Raw genomic sequence first — 12,211 nt, forward strand, 5'->3', positions numbered from 1 at the left:
TTACCATGTTGCGACAAAATTATTATCACTATAAGCTATTTTTTTGTGACAAAATAACATGTCCTGCAACAAATACAATAATATAATTTTATTTTCACCTATTTGAAATATAAAATATAGAACCTGTAACTTAAATTAAAATATTAATAAACTAAACAATCTAAACTAAGATCCAAGCGTCTCACTCAAAATCAATATATCTGATAATCAATTATAGAATATAAAACACATTCCATTAAGAATTTAGATATTAAAATGTGCAAATCATCCAAAATCTAAAATGATAATTCAAGCACATATCAAAATGCTAATATCCAAATCCAATATTACACAATTAATCACATTCACATATCAAAATTTCAAAAAAAATCTAACATCTGAATCCAAAAGGGGAGCCAGATTGCAATCAATGTGAAACCTGCAAAATAAAATAAATAAGAAGAAAAAAAAATTGAGATTAGAATTTCAAGACTGAAATAAATTTTTTAGAGTATTTTAGAAAATTTGATATCTGGGTGAAAACAAGATATTCCTTTAGAATTAAGTAACTTGACTTTTCTTATTATATCAAGCAATTTACACACACACAAAACTTAGTATAATGTATTCAATTTGATAACATATAGACAAATGAAGTGTTGGACAACGAGACTTTATAATGTGTATAAGAAATTTTGGCTACCAAATTTATTGCTAATGCGTGTTCTGTGCAAAATAAACTGCTATGCAGCTCAATAATGCGGGAATTAGAGTTATTATAATCTGTGTTGGAGTTATTATGAAGCATTTAGAAACCTTATAGAAGAAGACGGAATAGTAAGATTGCAGCTTCCTGTTATCGAAAATTATCATATATCTATCCTATATATTGGCAATAAAATCTTGTGTTAAAAAATAAATAAAAAAAAATAAAAAAAAAAAAGAAGAAGAAGTAAATTCGACGGTATTTTTAGTAAACTTTTGCTACATTAATCGATGCAGCATAAGAGGATTCAAGTTTAAGGCAATAAATTCATGAATATAAATCAATCGAAGAAATCCAAAACGATACAGATGCAAATTACTAATTCAATCATGGACTCTTTGGCATAGAAGTTGGTTTATGTGGTCTAGAGTTCGAGGATTGGTGGTGAGAGAGCTGAGCAAAGAAGAAAAGGATGCAAATTTTCCAGAATTATGCAACAAATGCATTGTTGTCTAATTAATTGAACATTGATATATGACAATTCAATATTTTCTTAATACAAGCAATTAATTTATAATCAATTAATATACAGGCGATCTTATATGGCTATCACGTGTCATGAGTGAAGAGAAAAAATAATCCACAAAGTTAGAAGCTACTTAGCAGATCAAAACCCAAATCAGTTCCAATCAATTAGCTTAAGCATTGCATGATAAGAAAAAAAATTCTTTAAGTTAAGACAAGAAAAAAAGGATATTATAGATAAATCTCAACTCACCACTGATTAAACAAAACAGGCTATACTTGAACAACCAACACATGTGAGATTAATGTACGGTATGAAACTTAATGAATGATCAAGGTCCCACATTTTAATTACATGGCATCATATGGGTCCATTATATATACTAAAATTTTAATGGCAACTATACCTACTTCCATACTTGTCTCATTATTTTTCTCTCAAATGCATGAAATACCACCTCATTAATTGTGTAGACACCGCACCATTTTTTAAAAATATTTTTAAATATTCTTGTTTGTTTAAAAAAAAAAAATTGAGAAAAAAGAAAATAATTAAAATAAAGCAAAAAGAACCATATATGGCAACTATACCTACTTCCATGCTTGTCTCATTCTTTTTCTCTCTATCTCTGCACCTCTCCATTTCTCCCGTGATCCCACAGGTCAACCCTCTCTATCCCTCTTATTGTGTTGAAACTAACTACAGTTCAATACGACTATAAATTAAAACTTTTTACAAATTTTTGAATCTTACACTCATATTTTTCAATAGTTTAGTATTCTCGTGGATAATTGCCAACTAAAAGAATGTCAAGCCCAATTCTGGAACAAACTTTAACTAGTAACCAATAACTAAAAAGCAATGATCAAGGTGTCCAGTTTAAATAGTTTCAACTACCATAGTTATGTCTTAGGCCATAAATATGAACCATAAATTACATTAGGTAAGTGGTCCTAGAAATTTCTTTAGAATCTTTCAGTGAATTAAATTTGAAGCTATCTTAGAAAGACGAAAAAAAAATTATAGATGGTTGGTTCACTATAAGAAGCTGAACATAAACAAGGTAAACAAGAACATATGTGACATCTGAAAAATGTTACAAATGCCACAAGTGAAAACTCAAACTAACCTACCTCCTCTGGATGCACAATTGCATAATTATACTGCTCCCTTGTAGCTTCATCTTTCAAAATCTGCAAGGCATCAATTTAAGCAACTTAAAACAACACTCTTATTTAATAAGCTTTAGACTAAGGTAGTAAGAATCACCAAGGTTGAGTTTGAAATTGCATAATTAAGTCAATAAAATAAAAATAAGGAAGAAGAAGAAGAAGAAGAAGATAATATGCAGAGAGCAAAAGGTTCTCATTGTGTGTGTAAACAATTAGTGCACAACCCACTTGAAATTGTTATAGATTCAACGAACAATGCTAAGGAGAAAGAAAAATAATCAATTTTGATCTGGAAAATTCAAATCACAGAAATTGCTGAACTAAATCCAAAAGTGGTGTCAACTGAAAGTAATTAAAAGTGGCTCATACTTGAATTGTAAATGGTGTAGTCTCAAAACTAAAACTTTTTTTTTTTATTTATAAGCTGAAAGATCCAGTGGACATCGACTTCATATTAACAAATAAATTCATACAGTGCAGTTACTAATCATCCAGATGCGAAGCTTAAGAGCAACTGGTCTCAGATGTAGTCATTGTAATGAATCATGAAGTATTTTAACGCTAAAGATGCAGACAAACCTTATCTTCACTCTTAGATCTGTTGCAAAACAACCTTCATTTCTCACACAATGCTTTCTTTACAACACAAAAATATAGTGTGCTCCAGATTTCTTCTGTAATCCCACTTGATAGAGCCTGAAATGCTTGTTTTGCAGCCACACAGCGTGCTTCAAGAACTTCTGCATTACTATAGCCCAAACTGGACAGGAACACAACTCAGAATGAGCACTGCTCAGATTTTGATTTGCCATTGTTAGGCTCCATAGAGATTTTAAGGATTGGGTTGTGCTTTGTCCAAAACCAATTTGAGATTTTAGTCTCAGAACTAAAACTTGTTATAAAGTTGAACTAGAAGTGGTCCAAACTCGAAATAGAAAACTAAAATTAATCACAAACTGATTAGTATATTTACTGTAGTAATCCTCTCCACAAGAATGTTTCATTTTCTTCCTAATGTTTCATTTTCTTCCTAATTAATAAGAAATATTATATATATATATATATATATATATAATCTTCAAAGAAGAAAAGGAGCATCCAATAAGTTGATCAACAAATCATAGTTGGAATGGGGCTGGTTTGATATGCCTAGCCTTGACAAGTTGCTTACCATATTACTTCCAAATTAAATTGGTCTTCTAACTAGTTAATGACTTGTTGATCAACTAAACACCCATATTCACGAACCAGTCAAAGAACATCCAGAAATTGCAATATACAAAATACAAAAGTAGATAACACCACCTAAAAGAAGAAAAAAACCACCAACCCATATAAAGTCCACTTGAGGCCCAAAACCACATAAAAATTGACGAGCAGCAGCATAACACTAGCAGATACAATCCCGAATCAAGAGGCACAACAAGGAAATAGAAACAAGAACTACAACAATCCAGCTAAGAAATAGATAGATCAGGAGAAAGAATAAACCATAAAACCTGGAATAAATTGATAAAAAATTCAATTATAAAGAAAATATTAAACATGTTTCAATGGCTAAAAGAGAACAGTTTACAAAAGAAAATCAATTTATGCACATAAGTTATAATTTCAAAATTTTAGTTCTAATCTAAGAAGGTATAAATACGGAAGATTGAGAGCTTTTTAAAACTTATATCCAAAAATAAAAAATAAAAATAGGAATTAATGGTTTTATTGAAATTTAATAATACTTATTGGTCTTTTAAAGAAAAAAGTATGAATAATTGGTATTGGTCCCTGAAAGAATTCAAAAAGAAAGGTACCAGGATGTCCAAAAAACGTATAAAAGAGGAGTTCGACACTTGAACTTGGCATCCTAATCACGATTACAAGACTGATGTAAATAAAAGCACAAACAGCTAAAATACATTACCAAATACTTCACTTCACTTCAAGAATATATGGGAAAAGGGTATGGAGTTTAAAAAGGAGGCATGTAGTATCATACCTTTATAGGTTAAGTTTTTCAATATTCCTTATGAGTATTGGACTGCAAAGGGCCTTAAGTCGTATCACTAGTGCAGTAGGGAAACCATTATTTGCAGATGAACAAACTGCACCTTTAACTAGGATTAGTTATGCAAGGGTCTGTATTGAAGTGGATGCTGCCAAACCTCTTGTGGATAATTTTGAAAAAAGGTTGGAGAGTGGTAAACTCATCACCATTGATGCAGAATACCAATGGATGCCTCAAGTTTGTGAGGTATGTAAGTGTTTTGGGCATACAACCTCGAAATGTAAACCTCTCCTTGGCACCACAGGCCCTAAACTTCCTGAGGGCAACAATGTCACCTCTAGCTCTGAATGGAGGGTGGTCAAGAAGAACAATAAGGAGGGTCCAACCACACTGACTGAACATCATGCTCCCAATGATCTCAATACTACCACTAAAACTTGCTCAGAGTAGGCTCCTCCCCTCAATAATAATGTTAGGCACGAACCACCCTTGTTAACAAAAAACCAATTTGCCTCATTAAGCTCTGAAGCTGATCCTTCCACAACAGGCTGCTCTACTCCCGCACTGAAAATTCTCCTGCTAGCCATAACCATGACCAACAAACTGAAATTGAACCTTCCACAATAGGCTGCCCTATTCCTATTGTCCACACAATTGCTGAAGGTTGCCACCACCATGACTAAATAGGTGATATGCAGAGTGATGATGTTAGTTCCAGCACTATCAATACTGAAACTTCTCACACCTCTTCTGATACTACCATGTCCTCTGCAAGTCATGGTAGTAAAACAGGTAAAAGTGATGAAAGATGTATTTGACTGAACATCATGCTCCCAATGATCTCAATACTACCACTGAAACTTGCTCAGAGCAGGCTCCTCCCCTCAATAATAATGTTAGGCACGAACCACCCTTGTTAACAAAAAACCAATTTGCCTCATTAAGCTCTGAAGTTGATCCTTCCATAACAAGTTGCTCTACTCCCGCACTGAAAATTCTCCTGCTAGCCATAACCATGACCAACAAATTGAAATTGAACCTTCCACAATAGGCTGCCCTATTCCTATTGTCCACACAATTGCTGAAGGTTGCCACCACCATGACCAAATAGGTGATATGCAGAGTGATGATGTTAGTTCCAGCACTGGCAATGCTGAAACTTCTCACACCTCTTCTGATACTGCCATGTCCTCTGCAAGTCATGGTAGTAAAACAAGTAAAAGTGATGAAAGATGTATTGAGGATGATACAGGGAAGAAGAAGAAGAAGGGTGACATTACCCAAGAGATGCCCATTCTGGGCTTTCCAGGTCTTATTATCCAATCCACTCAATGATCAATACAGCAGCTTGGAATATCAGGGGTCTTAATTCCCCTGAAAAACAAAGAGAAATAAGGAAGCTTATTTATGAACATAAGCTCCAGCTAGTGGGAATTATGGAGAACAAGGTTCAAGAAGTCAATGTCAGCTCAGTTTTAAGGAATATTGCCCCTTCATGGCAGCTATTGCACAACTACAACCATGCCACTCTTGGAAGAATATGGATTATTTTTTACCAAAGATTCATTAAGGTCCAGAAGCTTAGTGATAGTGCCCAAGCTATCCATTGCTCTATCACCATAGACAATGACCTTACTAACTTTAATCTCTCTATTATTTATGCATTTAATAGTGCAGATTATAGAAGAAGTTTGTGGAATGACATCTGTCAATTTGCTGCAGCTAGTGTGCAGACCCCTTGGATCCTACTTGGGGACTTTAATGTCATTAGGCACCCTTCAGAATGCTTTGGAGGTTCTCAAAGATAGACTCCTGCCATTGATGAGTTTAACACTTGCATTTACACCTTTGAGCTTAGTGATCTGAGGTACTGTGGAACTCTTTTTACATGGACTAATAAAAGCCGAGGAGTTGCCAACATCTCAAAAAAGCTTGATAGAGTCTTGTCTAATGATAAATGGCTTACAACTTTTCTCCTTTCTGAAAGTGAGTTCTTGCCCCAAGGAATTTCTGATCACTCCCCAATGGTGGTTAAGTTTGGTAACCCAAATCCTAGAAGAAATATCCCTTTCAGGTTCTTTAATTTCCTTGGTGATCCCAGGGACTTCTTATCCACTACCAGGGCTGTATGGGAAGCTAATGTGAATGGTCACACTATGTTCCAAGTGACTAAAAAGCTCAAGCTTTTAAAGCAGCAGCTCAAAGTCTTGAATACTAAAGAGTTCAATGGGATTTCTTCTAGAGTTATTGAAGCTAGGGAGGCCCTTCACCATTGTCAAAAGACTCTTGACTCGTGTCCCTCTGATGAGCATCTAAGAAATAGAGAAAATGAGCTCCTTCAAGCTTATAATGTTGTGGCAGCTGCAGAGGAATCTTTCTTTAGACAAAAATCCAGAATTAACTGGTTAAAGGAAAGGGATGGCAACACTACTTTCTTTATGAAAGCTTTTAACAACAGATGCAACATGAAGAAGATTCTCAGCCTCCATTTAAATGATGAAACCACTACTAATGAACCTCAAGTAATCAAGGAGGAAGCTCTCAACTACTTTAAATCTATATTTGGTGGAGAAACAAGCAATCACTCAGGTATGAATGCTCTAAAATCTGTGTATCACAAGGCTATTCCTGATACTTTCATTGCTCAGCTCAATGTTATTCCTCCTAATGAAGAGATCATGAAGTGTTTTTTCTCCATCAAGAACAACAAATCTCCAGGGCCTGATGGGTATAATGCCTACTTTTATAAAAAGGCTTGGTCTGTCGTTGGTGAAGACACCACTAAGGTTGTTAAGGAGTTCTTTTCAACTGGTCATTTACTCAAGCAGATAAATGCTACCTATCTTGCTCTTATTCCTAAAGTGCAGAACCCCAATTGCATGAGAGACTTTAGACCCATTGCCTGTTGTAATACCATTTACAAAGTCATCTCCAAGCTTTTGGCAAACAAACTCAAACCAGTTCTTCCTTGTTTTGTGGAAAAATGCCAAACAGCCTTTATCAAGGATAGAAGACTTGAGGACAGTGTTCTCTTGGCTCAGGAATTGATGAAAGGGTATCATACTAGTTCCAACAGTCCTAGATGTACTCTGAAAGTTGATCTACAGAAGGCTTATGACATTGTGAATTGGACTTTCTTGCTGGACACTCTCCATATTCTCAAATTTTCAGCAAATTTTGTTAATTGGATTAGGGCTTGTATTAATTACATCTCCTGGTTTTTCAGTATCTATTAATGGTGAGCTTCATGGTTTCTTCAAGGGTACTAGAGGCCTGAGGCAAGGTGACCCTCTGTCACCCTTCCTCTATTACGCATCAGAACATTGCCAATGATCCTCTTTTCAGTTACTACTGGAAATGCAAGAAAACTAAATTCTTTCACCTTATGTTTGTTGATGACATCATGTTTTACTGTCATGGTGACATTCAATCCCTCTCTACCATAACTAAGTCTATTACTACCTTTTCAGAATTGTCTGGACTCTTCCCTAACCTATCTAAGAGCCTGCTGTTTACTGCCAATGTCCCTGAGGATATCCAACAGCTCATGACAAATTTGTGTGGTTTTAAAGTGGGAAACCTTCCTATTAGATATCTTGGTAAGCCCTTAAGCTCTAAAAGACTCAATGCTAATGACTGCAGAATTTTAGTTGAAAGGGTTACAGGTAAAATTATATGTTGGACTTCCAGATTCCTATCATATGCAGGAAGATTGCAGCTTATAAAATCTATCCTTGCTAATATTGTAATACCCCGTAATTAATTAAAGAGTTTAGTTTATTTAAATTCAATTATGTGTGGTTTCCTTTACCTATTATTGTGCATACTGCATTGTTATATTAAGTTCATTTAATGGTGCATGTAAATTAATTGTGTATGTTAAAATAGTAAATTTATTCATTTAATTGTGCATGTATTATTATAATTAATTTTATTTGTTGATTATGTTTAATTAAGCAATATTAGTTAATTAAAGTATTATATTTGTGTTATAAAGTATTATGATGTTATAATGTATTCTATTGTAAAATTATAATAATAATAATAATAATAATATAATAATAATAATAATATAATAATAATAATTATAAAAGTTTATTAATAATAATAATAGTTATAATAATAATAATAGTATTAAACCAATGTCATGATGAAGTTAGAGATTAGGATAGGATTTCATCAATGTTTATGGGTGGAATTGAAGCCATATGGTTGGGAAGATGGTTAGTAGATGAAAAAAATTAGATATTTGTAATATTTATATTATATATTTTGTATATAAATTAACTAGCTTACCATAGAAAAAAAAAAAAAAAGGGGGAGTTAGAAGCAAAGTATAAATTCTAGTGAGCTATTTGATAAGAGTGAAAGGAAAAGAGAAAGAGAAAGAAGCTTGGACCGGTGTAGGCGATTTTACCCGACTACGCGCAGACCGGCGGATTTATTTTAAATCCAAAAAGGCAAGTTATTATCTACTTTTCCCCTTTGAATCCATAAATTAATTGTTTAGATTATTTAAATAATTATAGAGCTTAGAGATCATGCTAGGAAATTATTAAATTAAATTTTTTTATTTATTAAAGAAAGGAATTTTAATTATTAAAGGTGGTCAACAATTATTTTATGGCCTATGTAATCAAAATATAGCTAAAAATAATTATTATGGCCTTTGGGATTTTTTTTAGAATTTTTAGGAATTTTTCGGGGCTTTTCTGCAATTTCCGGCGAGCCTCCGGCAAGGATTCCGGCCACCGGCAGTGAAGAAGATGACCAGAGTGATCCGGTGTGATGCGGCGTATGGTAGGTTAGTGCGCGCGTGCATCCTGGCCATTAGTAGAGTCTGATTGATCCGGTGCATCGCGGTCCATGCTACCGCGGTACACCCGGATCCATGAGCACAGGATTGAGTGATGAGAGGGTGAGATGATTCAGTGTAGCGCACCCATAGTAGGATGATGCAACCACCGAATCAGGAGCCGCCGCGTCAGCAAGTTACCATTAGTGCGCGCGTGGCAGCGCGTGCGCGCGCGTGGAACGCTCCAGACGTGCGTGGGAGCGCGTGCGGGCGCGTGGCTGATGCCAGACGCGCGTGGAGGCGCGTGGGAGAGTGGGGAAGGTTGGGCTGCGCGTGGGGAGGCTCTGGGAGGCTCGTGAGGGCGCGTGTGGGGTCTCTACAGCTACTGGAAATTACTAAAATACCCCTAGGGCCTGTTTTGTAAATTCCAGAACCTTAAACTTGGATTTTTAGGTACTGAGTTGGTATTTACGGGTTTAACGGGCCACGAAATTATTATTTTAACACCCGTTAATTATTCTTGTGGCCAATTAGTCTTTTCTAAGCATTTATTTGCTCGTTCACAGTACAGATACTAATGTGATTTATTTAACGACATTGTTAAATATAAATAGTGTTATTATCTTATTAAATGGTATCAACCATTACTGATAAATTAAATAAGGCCATGGTTGTAGTCAGATAAATTATCCATGATATCTTATGGGATGTTTATACTGTTAATTGATATATAAACCATGATCATTATGCTGTGTGCATTTCAGGAAATAAATGGACTGTTTAATTATGTCGCATTTATATTATATGGATGTGTTGCCATATAGAACCATATGAGCTGGCTAATAAGTTTAGACTCATTTATACCTTATGCATTCGTTGCGATAGACAGATGTGTGGCTGTCGGGGTATGTGGTTTAATATTATTGGCATGTGTTGCCTAATTGACATACTCGGTATATTTATTAATATTGTTGGCATGTGTTGCCTAATTGATATGCTCAGTATATTCATCAGTACTTTGAGCAGTGTTATCACGGTGTAGTTCGTTATAGTCTGTGTTGTCAGTACCGTGCACCATGTATAATAGCTGATTTCCCGGGTAGGGAAAGGCGACACTTGACCGCCTAGTGTGAGTCTAAGTGATCACCGTCTATTCTGGTTGAGGTCATGTTATACATTGGATAGTTCCCTTAGGATGTATACAGATATAGTACTCAACCGATTCATAATGATTAATTTATTTGATTCTCTGATTTGGGTCATAGTAGAGAGGACTTGCTCGTGGGGTTGACCCACCATTGTTGTTATTTCAGGATACGGTCAGTATCCGTTTCAAGGTTGAGGTTAGCAGTGTGGGACCACCATCCGAACTCATCTACTCTTACGACCCAGTGCAGGGTAGAAGTTTTATGTAATACTTCAGTTTCAGTTTTTATTTATTTTTGACGTTGAACTCTCAGGTTTATATTTAGGGATCCTTGACATAGGATTTCCAAGTTGTAATGAAGTACTGTATTAAATAAAGGATGGATAGATGTTGTATTATTTAGTGTTCCTTTCTTGTCTAAATTCTTTTATTATCATCATTTTGTATTCCATGCTTGTATATTGCCAATTATTTTTGATATCCCTCGTTTTTCGTGTATAAGCCTGATCAACTTATGCGTGGAAAATGTGGGGGTGTTACAGTTGGTATCAGAGCATTCCAGGTTCGAGTGTCTTAGGGATCTGTGATTACTATACTTCCGCGTTGTGTATTCTGATAATTAGAGCCTAAGTATTAGGGTTCTTTGTATTCTTTTAGTCGGTCCATTATAATGTACTGACGTTAGATTTTTCTGAATTTAAAGAAGGATGTCTTGGCGTGGGACAAGGAATGCGAACCAGCATCGCAGTATTTCCCCAACTCAAAATGAGAATCAGGAATTTTCCCCTCAAGTTGCAGATATCATTGCACGAGCTGTAGCAGCAGGAGTAGCATCTGCTCTACGAAACCAGCAACCTCCTCCGATAGTACCTGTTCCTGAACCAGTGGCACAGCCAATGTCATGGGACAAAGTTCGTCACTCGTTCATCCGGGGAAATCCACCGACATTTGCGGGGTCCACAGATGTCTTGTTAGCATATCAGTGGAAACAGGAGAGCGAGCGTCATCTTCGGATGGTAATCTGTACCGAAGTGCAGAAACAGATGCTAGCTACGTTTATGCTGATAGGCAATGCATTGCAGTGGTGGGAGTCTATTACTACTGTCGATGAGAGGACCAGATTGACGTATGCTGAATTTCAGACTCGCTTTGACGACAAGTATTTTCCTATGTCAGTAAGATCAGCGATGAAGACTGAATTTCTGGATCTGCAACAGGAAGATATGACTGTGGCTGAGTATGAACAGAAGTTCATAAATTTGTCATTATTTGCACCAGAGGAGGTCAATACGGAAGAAAAGAAGCGAGACCGCTTTGTGAAGGGGTTGATATGGCCGATTAAAGTGGTGATCATAGGTAGTCCTGCATATACTACTTATATCCAGGTGGTTAATGCCGCCTTACAGCATTGCCAGATAAGGAGTGATTACCGGAAGTCCAAGGGAGATAAGCGGGCTAACCGAGACTACCAGACAGTGGAGAAAGGAAGCAGCAGTGGTACCAAGTCCAATGATCGGGGCAGATTTCAAGGACATCAACCTTGGAAGAAAAACAAAGGAAACCCAGATGTGCAGAGGGATGGAGTCCCTAATCAGGGTAGACAAGGTGGGGTACCTCAGACCGGACAGGAACAGTGGTCGGGAAATCAACAAAGAAGGCAGGCAGGTCCTTTTACGGGACGTTGTTATCACTGTAGAGAGATTAGGCATCCGGCCAAGATGTGTCCCAAAGCTAAGCAGGGACAGTATGGGCAGCCGAGACCTAATCAGCTGTTACCTCTACCGGCCCCACCGATGCCACGTGGGCAAGTTCAGAATTTTCCGGCACTTCCAGCACCACCATTTCCTCCGGGACAACCTCCACAGCAGTTGCATCATGCCAGAGTTT

At 36.3% G+C, this 12,211-nt stretch overlaps 1 long non-coding RNA gene across 1 annotated transcript; it reads right to left on the minus strand.

The window, feature by feature from the left end:
- Window positions 1-206: 206 nt before the first annotated feature.
- Window positions 207-8,102, minus strand: LOC132271599 (uncharacterized). Its single transcript, XR_009469742.1, has 3 exons — window positions 2,963-8,102; window positions 2,345-2,404; window positions 207-418 (listed from the first exon to the last, which is right to left on the minus strand). It is a non-coding gene; the product is annotated as an uncharacterized LOC132271599 (long non-coding RNA).
- Window positions 8,103-12,211: the final 4,109 nt, after the last annotated feature.

This window comes from Cornus florida, unplaced genomic scaffold, assembly GCF_030987335.1.
Source record: "Cornus florida cultivar Cherokee Brave unplaced genomic scaffold, ASM3098733v1 CherokeeBrave_3.0.0_Hap2_Chr08, whole genome shotgun sequence".
In the NCBI taxonomy this organism is placed as follows: Eukaryota; Viridiplantae; Streptophyta; class Magnoliopsida; order Cornales; family Cornaceae; genus Cornus; species Cornus florida.